The following is an 18,387-nucleotide window of genomic DNA, read 5'->3' as shown; positions in this document are numbered from 1 at the left end:
GATCTCCTGACCTCGTGATCTGCCCGCCTCAGCCTCCCAAAGTGCTGGGATTACAGGCGTGAGCCACTGCGCCCGGCTAAGAATCATAACTTTCATAGAGGTCTCTAGCTTTGGTTAATAGCTCTGGGGATAACCAAATGCAAACTGACTGAAAAGCCTCCCGGAGATTAAGGGAATTGTATTGCCAGAAAGCCTCCACAAACCAAAGGATTGCTCAGCCCCTATGGTTGCCCTGAACCTCCCCAAACCTGCATCCCTCAGTGCTCCTCTCACAGAGACAGCGAAATCAGAGCAGTGAGGTTGGTCAGAGCAGTGAGGTTGGTGCACCAGGGAACCTCTTCCTCACCATTCAGTCAAGCATGTGGACCACAGACCAGGTTTTTTCCTCACCCCCCTCTTCAACTAGGAGGGTTTTTCCTCCTTTCAGCTATACAATTTTCTCTCCATCATTGTAGTTGGGCCTCAAATGGAAAGACCATGAGCTTAGTACCTAACCAAACAGCCCCTTGCCATTGCCAAGATGTTGAATTGGGGATAGATATGGTAACTGGGTGAAAACTTGGAATGTCTCCTCCCAGAAGTGGGATAACTATGCTTTAAGATTGATGAGGGATAGTTGCATTATGATAAACATGAAAATATTTTTTGAAATTACACAGTAAAGGGGGTCTATGTTGATCTTAGACATCTAAGAAGTGAAATACAGTGCACTTTTATTTATTTATTTTTTTTTTTTAAGACGGAGTCTGGCTCTGCCGCCCAGGCTGGAGTGCAGTGACCGGATCTCAGCTCACTGCAAGCTCCGCCTCCCGGGTTCACGCCATTCTCCTGCCTCAGCCTCCCGAGTAGCTGGGACTACAGGCGCCCGCCACCTCGCCCGGCTAATTTTTTGTATTTTTTAGTAGAGACGGGGTTTCACCGTGTCAGCCAGGATGGTCTCGATCTCCTGACCTCGTGATCCACCCGTCTCGGCCTCCCAAAGTGCTGGGATTACAGGCTTGAGCCACCGCGCCCGGCCACTTTTATTGTTTTTACTGCCTGGCTCTGATCCCTCTTTATTGTGAATTGATCCCCAATTTTTCCTTTGAGAACCATTCCCTGCACTTTGAATAGATTTGGGTAGGGCTGACCACATCCATTGGCTCCCAGGGAACACACATGACCTCAGTCTGTTCCATTAGAATCACAGTGGTCCAGTCAGTAATGGACTCATTTCTCAATCTGGGCCGATACAGGCACTTCAAGAGCTGTGCTCAGTTGGTAGGATGTGAGCCTGGAGCATCTTGTGGCCATTTTTGTCCTCTCTTTGAGACAAAAGAAGTAAAGGACCCCTGATGATATTTGAACATCCACATCCAGACGTGCCTGAAGCTCTAACCCACGACTTGACCATTGAGAAGGGCTGCAAATGTTTTTGTAGCTTTAATCATTTGCGTCAGTTGCCAGTCTCTAGTAATGAGACTCCAGACTAATACAATGGCCCACAGTTTCAAAAGCAAATCCCAGACTTCTCCTCACTTACTACCAGCACCCCTGTTTCCTTTGGTGTCACTGTCCTCCCAGCCATGCCACTGACCATCTTGATTTTTCTCTCTGCTAACCATCAAGACCTACTGGTTTTTCCTTCCAAGTGCTTTCAACCCAACTGTTCTTTTCTCATGCTTTGTACTCTTCTAGGCCACAACCTCATCACATCTAGACTGCTGGCTCAGCCTTCAGTCCTGCAGCTCTATTCCATCTGTAAATGCATCGGATTCCTCTGCTCAGACTCCTTCAAGGGGACCCCCATCCACTACCAACTGCAGCCAAACTCTCCAGTTTCACGATCTGGCCTCTGTGCTCTTACCAATTTGAAACTGAAAAGTGGCCTGGCTGTTTCACTTCCATGTCCTTAACTGTGATGGCTGGACATTTTTTCACACATATACCGGCCATTTCTATCTCTTTGGTAACTTGCCTGTGCACTACTTCACTCATTTTCATACTTAACATTCATATTTTCTTATCGATTTACAAAAGCTTTTAATATTATTGATCCTTTATCATTTATATACTGCAAATATTTTTCTCAAGTGTGTTGATTGGCTTTTACTTTTGTTTATGGTCTTTATTGATATACTAAAGTTTTGAATTATGCCGCAGTAAAATCGGATTTTGTTTTTATGCTTAGGAAATCTCTCCCTACCCAAAGATTATAAACAGTTACATATGTTTTATTTCGATACTTGTGATTTCCTTTTTTAAAATTCCAGAATATTTTTTAGAATTAAGGACTTTAAACAAATAACCATAATACCATAAACTAACAATGACTTGGGAGTATATAAATACTTTAGGCTGTATGATTTCCTTTTGGATTTTTTTTTTTTTTTTAAGAGACAGGGTTGGGAGTGGGGAGGGATAGCATTAGGAGATATACCTAATGTAAATGACGAGTTAATGGGTGCAGCACACCAACATGTCACATGTATACATATGTAACAAGCCTGCATGTTGTGCACATGTACCCTAGAACTTAAAGTATAATTTAAAAAAAAAAAAAAAAAAGAGACAGCGTCTCACTTTGTTGTCCAGGCTGGTCAGAAAGTGCTAGGCTCAAATGATCCACTCACCTCAACCTCCCAAACTGCTGGGATTATAGGCCTGAACCACTGCATCTGGCCTACATTTGGATTGCTTTTCTTTTTTTTTCAGACAGAGTTTTGCTCTGTTGCCCAGGTTGGAGTGCAGTGGTGTGGTGATCTTGGCTCACTGCAACCTCCACCTCCTGGGTTCAAGTGATTCTTGTGCCTCAGCCTCCCGCGTAGCTGGGATTACAAGCACCCACCACCATACCCGGCTAATTTTTGTATTTTCAGTAGAGACGGCATTTCACCATGTTGGCCAGGCTGGTCTTGAACTCTTGACCTCAGGTGATCTGCCCACCTCGACCTGCCAAAGTGCTGGGATTACAAGTGTGAGCCACCACACCTGGTCCATTTGCATTTTATAACCCAGCTAGAAATTTTTGGTGTGCATGGTGTGACAGGAATTTTTAAAAACCAACTTTCCATTATAGACGTTTTCATACATATTCAAAAATAGAGTATTATGATGAACTCCTAGGTACCCATCATCCAGCTTCAAGAATTCTCAACTCATGGCCAATTATTTTTCATCTGCACACTACTTCCCTGCTTCACACTTGCCCTGCCCCCACTATTGGATAATTTTGAGCAAATCCTAAATATCATATTATTTCATCCATAAATACCTTAGTATATATGAGACAAGACTTAACTTCCTTTTTTTCTTTTTGGACAGAGTTTCACTCTGTCTCCCAGGTTAGAGTGAAGTGGCGTGATCTCAGCTCACTACAACCTCTGCCCCCTGGGTTCAAGTGAATTCTCCTGCCTCAGCCTCTCGAGTAGCTGGGATTACAGGTGTGTGCCACCAGGCCCAGCTAATTTTTGTGTTTTTAGTAGAGAGGGGGTTTTACCATGTTGACCAGGCTGGTCTCGAACTCCTTATCCACCTGCCTCAGCCTCCCAAAGTGCTAGGATTACAGGCATGAGCCACCACACCTGGCCAAGACTTAACTTTCTTTTTTAAAAAAAATGATATGTAGTAGGCTGGGTGCAGTGGCTCACGTCTGTAATCTCAGCCCTTTGGGAGGCCAAGGCAGGTGGATCACCTGAGGTCAGGAGTTTGAGACCAGCCTGGCCAACAGGGTGAAACCCCGTCTCTACTAAAAATACAAAAATTAGACAGGCGTCGCGGCAGGTGACTGTAATCCCAGCTACTCAGGATGCTGAGGCAGGATAATCGCTTGAACCCAGGAGGTGGAGGCTGCCGTAAGCCATTGCGTCATTGCACACCAGCCTGGGCAACAACAGCAAAACTCCGTCTCAAAAGAAGAAAAAAAAATGGTGTGTAGTAATTGTTCCAACAACACCATCCTTTAGGTATATTAAAACCCAAAATGTAGCCTTGAGAAGTAAATCCAAAAGATGGTTCTTTGAAAAGACCAGCAAAATAATTAGGTCTCTGGCAAATCTATTCTGAGAGAGAGAGAGGGAGGGAGGGAGAGAGAGAGAGAGTGAGAGAGAGAGAAATAGAGAGAGAGAGAGAAATAGAGAGAGAGAGAGAGAATGCATTTATATATAACACATGGGGAAAAAAAAGAGAGATAACTGCTGGCACAGAGAAGATTTTCTTAAATTACTACCAGGTACAACTCTTGGCCCAAATCTTTGAAAATCTGGGTGAACTGAATGCTTTTCTAGGAAAATATATATTATCAAAATTGACTCAAGAAGCAATAGAAAACTTGAATAGACTAATAACTATAGACAAAACTGAAAAAGTTGGCAAAGTGACCAGAGATACTCTAGAGTTCACATACATACAGAACTGTTCAAGAACAAGGATATTCTATAATGTATGGTGAGCCTGGTGTCAGGGCATCTGTGTGTATCTGTTCATCCTAACTAAGTGCTGGTCCTTCCTGTGGGGGGCATCTTTCAGGGCCCCAGAAGTAGCCAGCCTTCTCCCCACCCTGCTCTCTCTCACCATATACTTTTGAAGTGCCCCTTTTTGCCTCACAGCATCCTGCTAGCCAGGCTGCCAGAGAGTAGGGGAAGGCGAAAGTCTGGGGGTGTCAGCCTGTGGATGGATGTGTAAGGTGGAGGAGGAGAGGGACTTCTGGGGTACAAGTGCCTCTTCACCCCAGACCAGCCCTCCTCACAGTTGCCCTCCATCTGCTGGAGCTGAGAAATGACTACAAATCTTAGGAAAATTTTTGTCTAGATTTATGCACCTCCTAAGCATGCACCTGAAGCTTTGCTTGAATACAGGCGAGAGGGCAATAAAGTCAGGGGGAGGCAGGACAGAGGAAAAAGGAAAACAGAAGTGTTCAAATTTTATCACAAGTCTGTACGATGAGCACCAGGACAGAACAGCTGGAGATTTTCCTTTGCATTCTAGTCTTCCCAAATCAGCAACCTCTGCAGTCCTAAGACTTGCTTCCTTTTTTGGCCTGACCATGCCTCCAGACCTGTGATGCTCCTCGTATCTGAAATGCCTATCTCAAGCCTACTTTCCTTCAAGTCCCCGGCAAGGTTTTCTTTGGATAGAAGGATTCTACAGGCTGAACTAATCAGAGGTACTTTTTTTTTTCTTTTTTTTTTTTTTAAGGCTTACAGGTATGTGAGTCTTATCTCTTCAAACAAGACCAACCATCTTAAGATGTGTGTCTTCTCTAGCTCGTGCTTCCTGTCACATTCTCACACGTTGACTTTGCCAGCAACACAGATCATCTTGCATTTCTATGGCTTCCACCATCATGTGGTCACTGATAGTCCCTGCAGTGGGCATTATGATTTTCATCTGCTCCGCAAGTCTTCTTCACCTTCTGGTAATAGCAACATCTCATCCTTTCTTTAGTGAGCTGCCCCTCTGTACTTTATGTGGTTCTGGCCGGGGTGTCAATCCTAGTAGGTGGGCACATGACCCAGGCCTGGCCAATCACAGTATTTCTATCTTCTTGGCCACAGTGATTGACCCAGGGTTGAGCATATTCCTCAAGCTGAGCCAACAGAGTCCTCTACTGGGAGTTTATATGAAAGATCAAATAGTCCTCTTGTCCCTCTGGGATCCCATGCTAGGATGGTGAAGCTGTCTATGGCCTTGTGCAACCTCCACCCATCACATGGAGAAAACCCATGCATGGTGGGGAATACTCAGAGGAAAGCTGAGCCAAGAGCTGGAGAGTCCTCACCACATCTGTGAGGACCTGGGTGTCCAAGACTCATTCATTTCCCTTCTTTCCAGTTATAGGAATTGGTAAATTTGCTTAAAGTAGTTCAGGTTGAATTTCTGTCCCTTGCAATCAAGCGTCCTAACTAATCATCTCCCAAATCTGCATTTCTAGCCAAGAGTTCTCTCCTAAGCTCTATTCAAACACAAATTTATTCTATGTGTATTTACTGAGTACCTACCCTGTGCCATGAGCTATACCAGGTGCTGTGCTAGGTTTGTTGAGGGCAAAGACAAACAAGATCCAGTCCTGGCCTACACACAGTTTGTTGTCTCCCGGGGCTGACTGAGGTGTTAGAAGATACAATTATGAAATAAACATTATGCAAGAGGCAGGCACGGGATCTACACTTAACCTAACTTGAAGAATTGGAGGACTGGGGAACCCCCAGAGGCGGTAGCATCTAAGCTGACTCTTGAAGAGGAAAATATAATTGCCAGGTGAAGAAGAACAACTATGAGGTTGGGGTAGGAGAAGAAAGACATTCAGAGCACATGAAACAGCATGTATAAGGGCAAGGAAGTGAGAAAGTATTCCTCCTTCAGGGAACTTAAATGTAAGCTCCTCAAGGATAGAGACATTGTGTATCTCAATCACTGCTATTTCCCCAACACTTCTAACAGTGCCTGGCATGGGGCAGGTGCTCATGGGGTAGTGTTTGTGGAATGAACAAATGGCAAGGGCTTGATCAGATTTAGTTTAGAGAATAAAATACAGAGAGCCAAGGTCAGGAAGAAGGTTGTTGGAACACTGGAAGTGGAAACTATTAACCAAGGTAGCAGGAGGGCAAATGGGCAGAAGGATGGATATGGGAGCAATTAAGGAAGGAGAGTCAAGAAGGCCTGGTGACAGAATGACTGTGGCAGGTAAGAAAGGGAGGAATCAAGAATGAGGCTCAGGTTTGGGTCTTAAACAACTGGGGAGATGAGGATGTGACTCAGCAAGGAGGAAAAGTGGAGGATGGCAAGTTTTGAAGGGAGATAATTTTGGCTGTGGATTCCATGAGTTTGAGGTTCCACTGTTGGAACCTCACTCCGTGTTGATTGCAACACGGAGCCAAAAAATACAGTTTTGGCAACTTAAGGGTAAAAAGGAAAGTATTTAATCAATGAGCAAGTCCAGGGAGAGGGTTCAGAGAGAGGGGAGCTGGGGGAAAAGATGGACCCTCAGAGAGGCAGAAGAACCAAGAGGTTCCTAAGAACCAGCAGCAGAAATGGGAGTTCTGGCAAGGAATCTTAGGGAGGAGAGGACGTTCAGGAGAGGAGTGAGCAACAGTAGAAATAATGTTGACAACTCAAGTAAGAGCAGAAGAGGGAAGGGCCCACTCGGCACTTTCAAGAGGGCTGCTTTGATGGGCCTGGTTGATGTGGGCTGAGGAGTGAGTGAGGTAAGGACGTGAGGAGACAATGAGTGAATACAAGAAGCTCAACTGTGAAGAGGAGGAGGCAGCATGGGAGAATCCAGAAGCAGTTTCTAAGATGGGAGTGACCTGAACATATTTAAATGCTTCTTAAGGCTAACCTAATTCTACTCTATATCTTCACTTCCGCAGGCCCGAGGCACGAATGATTCAATGCCTTAGACCTGAAATGTATAGCAATTCTTTAAAAAAAAAATAAATAAATGCTTCTTAGAAGCAGCCAGTAGACAGGGAGAGAATGAAAAGAGTGGTATTTCAATATTGACGGCTCAAAGCTTAATGTGACTAATACTGAACTCACAATACCCCAACGCCCACCTCCAAACATTCTTTCTCATGGCTCCCATCTCAACCAATGCCCTGGTTATCTATTCAGCACCCTGGATAGCGCCCCATCCCCCGCCGCCCCAAAGCCATCTCTGAATTTTCAGTCCCCCTCAGATCTCATCAATCACTGATTTTTGTCAACACTAACTTCTAAATATTTGATTCTGTCTACTTTTCCTAAAGCCACTTCCCCAGTTCAGACCTATATCCCCTTCTATATGGACCACTGATATTGTCTAAATGGAGTCTATAAATCTCCCAGCTTTGAATTCTCACAGCTTCCAAAGTTTTCTGCATATATTGATCCAGTCACATCACTTTTATTCTAAAAACATTTCAGAAGGCTGACCATCTTCTGAGAGGTGATATCCACCTGGCCTCGCCCATCCTCAAGATTGGCTGGAATCTAACCATCCCTGAGTTCCGCCAGCTCTAGCTTTTGTCTTTGCTTCTCTCCCATATGCGTTCTTAGGGTGCCCTACAAGATTTTGCTCCATGGGGAAATGCCATGCGCTGTCACATCCCCAAGTCTAGGTTCATGCTGGTCCCTCTTCCTGGGACTCCTGGGCCTGAATTCTGCAGGCCCAGCTCAAATGCCATCTTTTCCTTCAAGCCTTCCTTGACCTCTCCCTCCACAGCTCAAATCACATCACTGCATGAATCACTCCTTACTGTACCTCTTCAAGGATGTGGTAGCAGGCATCACATACTGATAATCATGGACATGTTTGCACATCAGATACCTCCTAACACATACACTGGAAGCAGAGACAATACAACAGATTCATCCTCACACACAGTAGATATCAGTATGTTGTTAGAGGAATCACACTGAATAATGGAGAAATTGATTTCATGTAACCAAAGCAATTTCCACCACTCGTCATCATGGAACTGGTTACAATTCCATGAACTGGTTACAATTAAGTAAATCCAAGAATCACCTTGAATAACAGGTGGCTTCCTGGTTCTGCTGGTCACCTACTGGGAGGTAAGAGCTTGCTGTCTTCTCATTGCTGCAGCTTTGCTCTAGCTGAGTTCTAAGGCTTAGGGCTTGTCTGCGTCAGTCCATTTTATCCACCCAGCAAATGATGTCCAGCACAAGGCCCATGCTAGGCACTGGGTACACATAAATGAATAAGAGTTGTGCCATTAGGGTGCTGCAGTTTAACAATCAAAACAGTGAATACTTATCTACTAATGATTCTGGTCAGACATCATGTTATTCACTCGGTCCTCACAAAAATGCTGCCAAGTAGGTGGTACTGCTTCCATACTAGGATGAGGAAACTGAGGCTCAGAGAGTCCAAATCACTTGCCCAAGGAAAGCCTGTAATGGACTGTTGCTTTGGTGGTCCCCAATGAGACATGCCTCCCAGTATTCCTGTCCTTATGTGCTCTCCTCCCACACTGACTCAGGGATTGGCCATGTGACTTGCTTTGGCCAACTGGACATTTGCAAGCCTGATGCAGGCAGAGGCTTGATCAGCAGTTGTAACTTAGGACTTGTCCTCTTGGAATGCTCCCTCTTGGGATCCAGTTGCCACATAAGAAACTTGGGCTAGACTAGCAAATGATTAGATGCCACATGTATTGAGACCCTGGAGAATGAGAGGCTATTTTGTTGTCCCTCTCCTATTAGTTTCTCAACATAATACAGCTGTATGACAGTCCATGTGAGAACAGCAGGGCCCACAGCCACAGTCACAGTCACAGCTGACCCACAGGCCATGAAGGAATAATAAATCACTGTTGTTTTAAATCCAGAAATTCTGGGGTGGTCTGTTACAACCTAATGAATAACTAAAACCATGATAAAGTAGGATATGAACCCAGTACTAAGTGACGACCAAAGCTCATGCCCTTGGTCTCCACATTGTGCTCCTTCTGATTGGGAACATCATGCTAACACTGTAATATACACAGGTTGGCCCATGGTAACATGCAATAATTATTTTTATGTTTTTGAGACAGAGTTTCACTCTTGTTGTCCAGGCTGGAGTGCAATGGCATCTCGGCTCACCCCAACCTCTGCCTCCCAAGTTCAAGCAATTCTCCTGCCTCAGTCTCCTGAGTAGCTGGGATTATAGGCATGCACAACCGCACCAGCTAGTTTTTGTATTTTTAGTAGAGATGGAGTTTCTCCATGTTGGTCAGGCTGGTCTCGAACTCCTGACCTCAGGTGATCAGCCAGCCTTGGCATCCCAAAGTGCTGGGATTACAGGTGTGAGCCACTGCACCTGGCCTCATATTTGTTAAATGAATGGATAAAGGGTGTGATAGGTCACCAGAGAGGTAAAGAGATCTAGGGAATTCAAAGGCAGGATGGTAATTACTTTTCAACAACCATCACTCCCTTCCCATTACAAATATTCCAAAACAAAGCTGGGCACAGTGGCCATAATCCCACCACTTCAGGAGGCTGAGGCAGGAGGACTTGAGCCCAGGAGTTTGAGACTAGACTGGGCAACATAGGGAGACCCTGTCTCTACCAAAAGAAAAAAAAAAGTAGGCAGGTGTGGTGGCATATGCCTGTGGTCCCAGCTACTTGGGAGACTGAGGTGGGAGGATCAGTTGGGCCCGGGAGGTCAAGGCTGCAGTGAGCTATGATCACTCCACTGCACTCCAGCCTTGGTGACAGAGCAAGAGCCTGTCTAAAACAAACAAATATTCCAAAACAAAAACAAAAATGAAGCCATATAGGCATTCCTAAATCTAGAAACAACTGTGTGGATATCACCAAACTCCCTCTCTATGTCTGTCTCTTTCTCTGTGAAATTCAGATTAGGCAAAATTGAGAAGGTAATAGAGTTTGTTTTCTGGTGGCCCTGCCTCTCTGCCCCCAACTCCCCATCACATTCATGGCATCTTCTCTCCGTCCCACTTGGCCTTCAGGGCCCAACAGTTCTTTCCCTCTCTTCCCATGTAAAATCCACGTGCAGAAAAGGGGCTGAGAAGGTGGAAATTACAGAAATGGGGAAGGAAGATTTGGATGTTAACAGATGGATTTACAAGCCAAAGAAATGAAGCTCTAAGCTGGGTACTTTTAGGAGGCATCTGCCAGCAGGTGGAGGTATCCTAAGGATGGGGGAGGCAGCTGGAGTTGTCCCTATTATACCCCTATTAGGCCCCTGTGGGTGGGGAGTAAAGGAATGCCCACTGCCTCTATAATCCCTCTGAATCCCCCAAGAAGGCTGGGGCTCTGACTCTCCACACCTGTGGCTGTGGCCCAAACATGTATACCTCCCAGAGTAGTCACTCCAGCCTGGCAAAGACCCTCAGGGGTCAATGCATCCAGTCCTCTGCCTTCTGGAAGCCCTGGCACTGCTTTTTCTGTTCTAAGCCCTCCCTTACTCTCCTGCTCCTGCAAACAGGCACACACCTCCCAAGGTCACACACAGGTTCCAGAACCTGGATCCCACACCCAGAAAACCATCTGGGTCCCTCGCTGCAGAGAGACCTAAGGAGAGAGCAGGCCCACACAGTACTCGCCGGCAGACTGTGGGCAGTGCACACAGGCCCCGTGTCACACACACTCACATGCAAAGCAATGCAGAGGGGCGCACACATTCAGAGACACTGTGAGCACTGTCACCAGTACAGGCACTGGATGTAAAGAGTCAGAAACATGCGTGCACACACATGCACACCTCCAGACTATCACACGTGCACACCAGCACGCACTGACACCCGCACAGGTGCCCAGCCAGGCCTCAACACCAGGCCCCTCCCCCAGCCCCTCAGAAGCCGGCAGGGAGGGCTGGGGTTTCAGGGCGCTTCCCCTCCTCCCTCCCTCTGGCCCCTGTTCTCCAAGGTCCAGAGTCCCAGTGGGGTTCTGGAGCCCGCCCCCGCCCCAAAACCTGGCTCAGGGAGCGACAGGCGAGAGGGGGGAGGGGAAGCCTGATCTCAAAACGTTCTGATTTTAATTTCTTAAATTAACCCCTTCCCTTCCTCTGGTCTGGCCTGCCCAGAATCCCTCCCGGTTGGGCGGCCTCGCGGGCCTCCGGAGGGCTGTAGGGGAGAAGGAAGGGGAAGAAGGCACAGTGGCTGGGGTCCTCCCTCCTTCCCTCTCCAGGAGCAGTCCCGCAGCGTGCCCGCAACTCGCCCTTACCTCCTCCACCCCGCGGCGAGGCCAGGCCCAGCGGCCCAGGGCTGGGGGGCGCAGAAGAGCCCCCGCGCGCCCGGTCCAGACGCAGGGCCGCCTCGGGGCCTCGGATCTCGTTCCCCTCCGCAGCCTCGGGTGGCGGCCGCGGCTAGCGCCCCCGCCTCCCTGTCGGGGCGGGGGCGGCCGAGCCTCCCAGCCAGTCGCAGCGGGAGGGGCGCACGAACCCGGCGGGAGGAAGGATGGAGGAGGAGGAGGAGGAGGGGGAGGAGGGGGCGCGCGGCCCGAGGAAAGCAAGGGAAGGGGGAGGGAGGCAGCACGGAGGTGGGGCGGAGCCAGCCCCTCCTCCGGGGCGGGCTCTCCAGCGAGCTGGGGAGAGGCAGATGCGGCCAGAAGCGGCTGCGCCGGGACCCCACGTTTTCCGCTCAAGGTGGTTTCGATGGGGGAGGGGTCTTCGGCGCCGCCCTGGGGGTGCAGGGACAGCTCGCGCCGCGCTTCTCCCGGATCCCAGTCTTCCCGGCTCCCGGCACCGCCCAGTGCACTCCCCGCCCTGGGCACCTCCAGCTGTGGCTTCTGTTGCCCACCTTGAATCAGGGCCTCTCCACCCTAACCCTACCACTCTGGCTTGGGCCTGCTTCCACGCGGGGGCAAATCCGGGGGTGGGCTGTTCTGTGAATCCGGAAGGGGGCGGGCGCGGGCGCTACTCCTGAGACTTGCGCCACGATCCCTAAGCGGCCTCATGGGCAGCGCGCCTGGGTCGTGCACTCGGCGACCTCGGGTCAGACGCTTGGTCTCCGCGGAGACCGCCTGGGATGATGCCCTCTGGGCATTCCTAAGGAACCAGCGGAGCTGGGGCCGGACCCCATCCGGGGACCCAATTCTGCTCTTAAAGAGCCGCCTAGGAACACGTGTACCCATCACAAATCCCATCCCGGACCTAGAGGAGGAGGAAAAGGCCTCCAGGTCCCTGATTCCCTCCTACCCACTCCCACCACTTGGCTAGGAGAGCAGCCAGGCTTCTTGGGACTGGAGCACCCAGAGGGCCCCACCTTTGGCCTAAGGCCTACCCAGCTGGTGAGGCAGGAACAATCTGGCTGTCGTGCGCTTGGAGGAAGTCCACAGGGCTGTAGTGGGGCTGAGAAACAGGTTTGGAGGCTACTAAGGCCAGAGCAGAGCTGAGGCTTGGGTGAGAAAAGGGGAAAGTGTTATTTCAGCCTGAGGGTGGTGCTTGGGCAGGGCTGTGCACATTGCCTTGAGGGGCAGTCTGGTTGCAGGAGAGCAGAAACCCAACTTAGTCCCAGGATTCCAGTAACTCTGGGGCTCATGGGAACTCTCTTTGATCCCCATCCCATTCCTGTGAAGGCAGAGGCATTGGGACATTCAGTATCAGGAAGGATAATTTGTAAACTTGTCAGTGGCTTTGGGGGAATGGCAAATTTAATAAGGACAGAGGCTGTACAGTGGCCAATCAGGTCGAATTCCCCCTCTCTTGATCTTCTCTTCCTCTCTATAGCTCTTGAATTTCTTTCTTCCTCGAGGAAGTCTTCCAAGATTGGGCAAATGAGAAATCACTTTTCCTAATACCTAAACGATAACAGCTCCTATTAACCAGGTGCCAAGCATCATGCTAATAATTTTTATGCATATCATTTACTCTTCCTAATATTATTATCCCCACTTTGCAGATGAAGCCGCTAAAGTTCAGAGCTCAAAAAATGGCATAGTCAGGATTTGAACTCAAGTCATCAAACTCCAAAGTCTATGCTCAACCACAGTGCTCTCCTGCCTTCTCTCTATAATAAAGTCCACTGGACCTTCACCTGTTAAAATGCAGATTCCCCAAATCCATCTGCTCTTGCAGATGGCCAAAAATGTCCGTATATTTTCTTGGTTTAACCTTTGTTGTTGTGATGTTTCTCCTCACTCTGTGAATCCTGTGAATGTGTCAAAACAATTTGGGACATGCACGGCTATGTATGTGTGTGCTTTTGTGCATGTGTGCATGAGTATGTGTGGATGTGTGTGTATGCAGTTGTACACAGGTGCATGTGTGTATCTGTGAGCACATGCATGCGTGCATGTGTGTATGTGTGGGTATGAGTTCATGCGTGTGTATTTGCACGTGTGCATGTGTGTGTGCATATGTCTATGAATGTATGCATATGTATTTGTGCGCATGTGTGCCCATGCTACATTTCACAGATAACAGTTCCTGCTTGGTTGTTATGGGAACCACAGTTCTAAAAATGTTAAACTGAATCCCACTCCATGTGAACCAGAGAAACCAAAAGAGAGAGCGAGCTCAGTGACGGAGACACCTCTGGGGTCCCAGAGCTGAGGCAGAGAATTGTGGGCTCAGGAAGAGCTGGAAAGACCCAGACTAGCCAGAGGTGTAGACCCACTCATGAGACCTATGGTGCCCATCAGAGCCCCTCGCTGCAGACTCGGTCCTCAGTCCTGCTTTTTCCCATCTCTCCCTCCTGATCCTTTCTCCTCCCTCTCTCTTTGCCAGCTTCATGTTCTCCAACCACCTTCCTTCTCTTCCTCCTCTTTCTGTTTCCCTTCTTTTCCTTTTGGGTTTTTTTTTTTTTTTGGTTGTTGTTCGACTAATTGACATAATAATTAAGCACTTTCATATTAGGCTTGGTGATATGGGGACCACAAATGTGGATCAAATAAGGTTTCTGCCCTTGAAGGTGCTCAAGAGTGGGAGCATTTGGATAACTGGTGGGGGAAGAGAGGTGGCAGAGCAAAGCACAAAGGGAGAGATGACAGAGGAGGTTGGAAGGTGAATTTGGATCACATAAAGAGGGCTTTGACAGCAAGGGTGAAAAATAGGTATTTTTTTTTATAGGAGAGTGGAAACCTTGGTCAGTTTGGGATAAACACTTGTTGTGAATGGCATATTAGGAAATTTTCATCATTAGTGCTGGGCAATGTGGAATGAAAAGAGGGATAAGGGAGGCAGAGGGACCACAGGAAGCAGTTTGGCATAATGTAGCCTTCTCTCAAATAGGGTACAGGAGTTGGGGTGAAGAGAGAGAAAATAGCAAACATTCTGGGTTGCTTTCTCAAACTCTCCCCCATATCCCACCTCATCAAGATTTGTATTACTTTTTCCCACCTTTCCAGTGTGAGAATCAGGACTTCTCTGTTCCTCTATTACTTATGTGTGTGTTGAATTTCTCAGGTGCACCAGAAAGTAAAATAGTTGGGAACCACTGGCCCAGCATGTAGTAGCACTCAGTATCTGTGGAGTGAGTGAATATTTAGATATGCACTGGTCTTGGAACTGGAAGGTCCAGGTTCAAGGCCCATTTCATTCTCTTATTATCTGTGTGCCCTTCAGAAAATCCCCAAATATCTTGGGCTTCAGTTTTCTCTTCTATAGAGCGTGGGTTTGGACACGATGTTCTTTTTAAGAAAATATTTTTAAAAATAGAGACAGGGTTTTGCCATGTTGCCCAGGCTGGTCTTGAACTCCTGGACTCAAGCCATCCACCCACCTTGGCCTTCCAAAGTACTGGGATAAGCCACCATTCCTGGCCTGGACAGGATATTCTTACAAACTCCTTCCAACTGCAACGTTGTTATGTGATTATATGAAATTGACATAGCCAAGGTATGTGTGTATATGGAGGGAGTGGCATGGACTAAGGTGCTGGCAATCAGCACAGAGAGGATAAATGTGGGAAATATTTTAATAGAAGAATTCATATCATCTGGCTTCAGTTTTCAACAACATTGTTGACTAGATAGCCCAAATACTCTCTTGCTACAAAATATGTGGACTGCTTCATAAAATTGACAGACATTTCCTGAAATGTTTAGCTGAGCTTGCAAGAAAGGGGAAAAAGTCTACATGGACCAAAATAAGGGGACTGAGACCAAGAAATATAAGCATCAGATATGCCGTGACTAACCCCAGAAGGTATGGGAAGGGAGGCATATTGCTTGTTTGTCCTGACCTGGGTCCTGGTTAGAGAAGGGAGAACTGCCTCTGAGAATTTATAACTACTTGAGCTGGAGTTTGAACTCAAAACATCTGCATGTTACAAGAACTTCAAGCCAAGAAATTAACAAAAGATTGATCTCCATCAGGTGATACTCTTGGAGTGCCTGGTAGAAGCAAACAGGAAACTGCTCAGAAACATACCGTCACCCAAGGCCACAGAGTATTGCTGCCCAAGTAAATCCCCACTGACGTTGAGCTCACAAGCTAAAGATTATAATACATAACAGGAAACAATGTGCCATGAATGAGAGGAGAGAAGACCCTGAAGAATTACAGTAAGATTCAACAAGTCTAAGTGACAGCCTGGATGTGTGGGGAGGGAAGAAGCAACAGTGAATCCCACAGAGCTGTAGTTGCTTAGATGAGTTCAGCGAATCAAATAACATTGCTATTACTAGAAATGTGGAAGGGTGATTTGATTTTAGACAGACTGTATTTGGAATGGTGGTGGGACATCCATATTGGGGTATTCATTAGAACCATGGGGCTGCCTGACTTAGAAGCCATTTACGTAGGAATAATAGCTGAAGGCTTGGCAATGAATGTACTCTCTAAGGAAAGTGTTGAAATAGGAAAGAAGAGAGCTAAGAACTGCTCCAGGAAAACACGTTTTGAGGACCAGTTGAAAAAGAGGAGCAAATAAGGAAAATGAGCTCTTTGGTCTCCAATTCTGGTTGGGTCCTGGGTTTGGATTGATTTTCAGATTGTTTGGTTTTAACTCTTTCCATCTCTAGCCTAACATTCTCGTCCCTCACAATCCCTAGGGGACGCGCCAATAAATGGGAGCAGTGTCCCTTGGGACATAGCAGGAACTTCTCAGCTAGGAATTATAGAGCCAGACTGGGCTCTGATACCAGGACTACTACTAAGTCACTTCTTTGGGGTTCAATTTTCTCATCAGTGATGTTAAGCCTAGGTGAGTGTGAGGACAAGGGGAATAATAGAGCTGATAGCACTTGCTGGAATGCTGCTGGAGAGGACAAGATAGGGGTGATCAGAGGCCAGCCACCCACTGTCTGCATTTCCTCCTTTGTTCAGGTTGTGTGGTTTGGGAGCAGTTGCTTGAAATATGGGCCATTATGCTTTTCTTGCCCTACTCTTCATGAAAAGTGAAGTCAGGTGGCCCATGCCTAATAAGTGAAAGGTGTGGTGACTTAAATAGTAAGACAATGAGGGTCATCATTATCTTGCGTCTCCATGAATATACCACTTACTTATCACAGTGCCTGACAGTTCTCCATTTGGGCCTCTTCATAGGGTTAAACATTGCCCTCTGCAGGCTACTCTTCTAAAATGTTAATTCTCCTAGAAGAGGTAATATTAAATCCTTTATCACAAATTAGTTTCTTAGATACAAGATACTTGGCCACATGAAAGCACTTAACACCTGGGGAGAGAAACGGATGGGATTCTCTGAGTTGATCATTTTGTCTCTGGTCAGTTGGACTGTGCGGTGGAGGGTGAGCATATCTGAGAGTGAAGGGGTGAAGAAACAAGCAAGAGGATCAGAAGCTGGTTTGATCTGGCATCATAGGGCTGTAAGCTCTCTTAATTCAAGAACAGCTCAGCTCAGAAGAGAAAAGAATGAAGTCCCCAGACACAGGCCTTCTTTCTTCCTTATCAGAGAGGGGTCATTGGAGCAGAGAGATGGAGAGCACAGCAGCCTTTTTATGCTCCAAGGTCTGCCCAAGATGGCCAGAAAAAGTGGAAAAGCTTTGGGTAGGGAGTTCAAAGAGTAAAAAGGGCCACCTTCACCATTACAAAGTCATGCTTTCCTCATCACCCTCCTAGCCTTCCTCTGATCCCAAAGCCATAAAGGGTTCACTTGGAAGGACAGCTAGAGAAAAGTGGCTGTGGCAGGTGCATGGCTGAATGGTAAGTAGGCTGATGCCTCCTGGAGAAGATCCTTTTTGTGGGAAGAGCAACTAAGGTGACCATGAGTCTCTGGCAAGTGCCTGCTCCTTGCTATATTCAGGTGTGCTCTAGCTAAATGCTGATACCCTTTGGGCCCTGACACCATGTGACTCTTGAACAGATGCATAGATACTGTCTGGAGCCTCTGTGACAGTGAACACTCTGGGCTTTCTCAAACAGCACCAAAATACTGCAGCCTTTTGCTGCTGTCGCTACTGCCTGGAGCTCCCTCTAGCTGCCAAACCTGTTTCTCACCTTCTGGTAGGAAGCGTTTCCAATCAGTGCTGTTAAGCTTAGGTGCCTCCATTCTGGGGTTGGAAAATGAGGGTTGGCTTTGAAGTTAGATAGATGTGTTTGACCTGTCTGTTCCTAGCCTGGGTTAACTACATTGTTCCAGCAAGCTATCTACATTGCTTCCACACCTTTGAAGTGAGGTGTATGCCTGCTTTATTTGGGATTGTGAGGATTAAGGAGAATAATATATATATATATATATATATATATATATATATATATATATATATATATATATATATAATGTTGAACACCTACACCTTTTAACCACTTTGAAGTTCCAGAAACACCTCCAGCCCTTAGGTGAGCTGTGATTAAATTCGTTCATTAACCCAGCACACATTTATTGAATGCCTACTCTGTGCCGCAGTTCCTGGCAGGTGTACCTGGCAGTGGGTGTGTAATATGTTCAGGACCTGTACCCCATGAGTGTGGGGATGTCCTTTATCTTCTGGCACTTATGGTCCTGGGGGAGAAGCTGAGGGGAAGGGTCAGGAGCTTACATGGCAGATTCGGTA

The 18,387-nt window shown here is 47.1% G+C and overlaps 1 protein-coding gene across 2 annotated transcripts in view; it reads right to left on the bottom strand.

The window, feature by feature from the left end:
• The window catches only part of FBXO41 (F-box protein 41), a 30,667-nt gene extending 18,792 nt beyond the window's left edge, over positions 1-11,875 (bottom strand). For both annotated transcript variants that reach the window (XM_045369078.2, XM_015433541.3), the window contains exon 1: positions 11,656-11,875. The gene's annotated coding sequence lies outside the window, so the exon portion shown is untranslated. The remainder of the gene's footprint in view (positions 1-11,655) is intronic.
• Between the last annotated feature and the right edge of the window lie 6,512 nt (positions 11,876-18,387).

This window comes from Macaca fascicularis, chromosome 13, assembly GCF_037993035.2.
Source record: "Macaca fascicularis isolate 582-1 chromosome 13, T2T-MFA8v1.1".
Taxonomy (NCBI): domain Eukaryota; kingdom Metazoa; phylum Chordata; class Mammalia; order Primates; family Cercopithecidae; genus Macaca; species Macaca fascicularis.
This window is presented reverse-complemented; position numbering and strand designations above follow the sequence as displayed.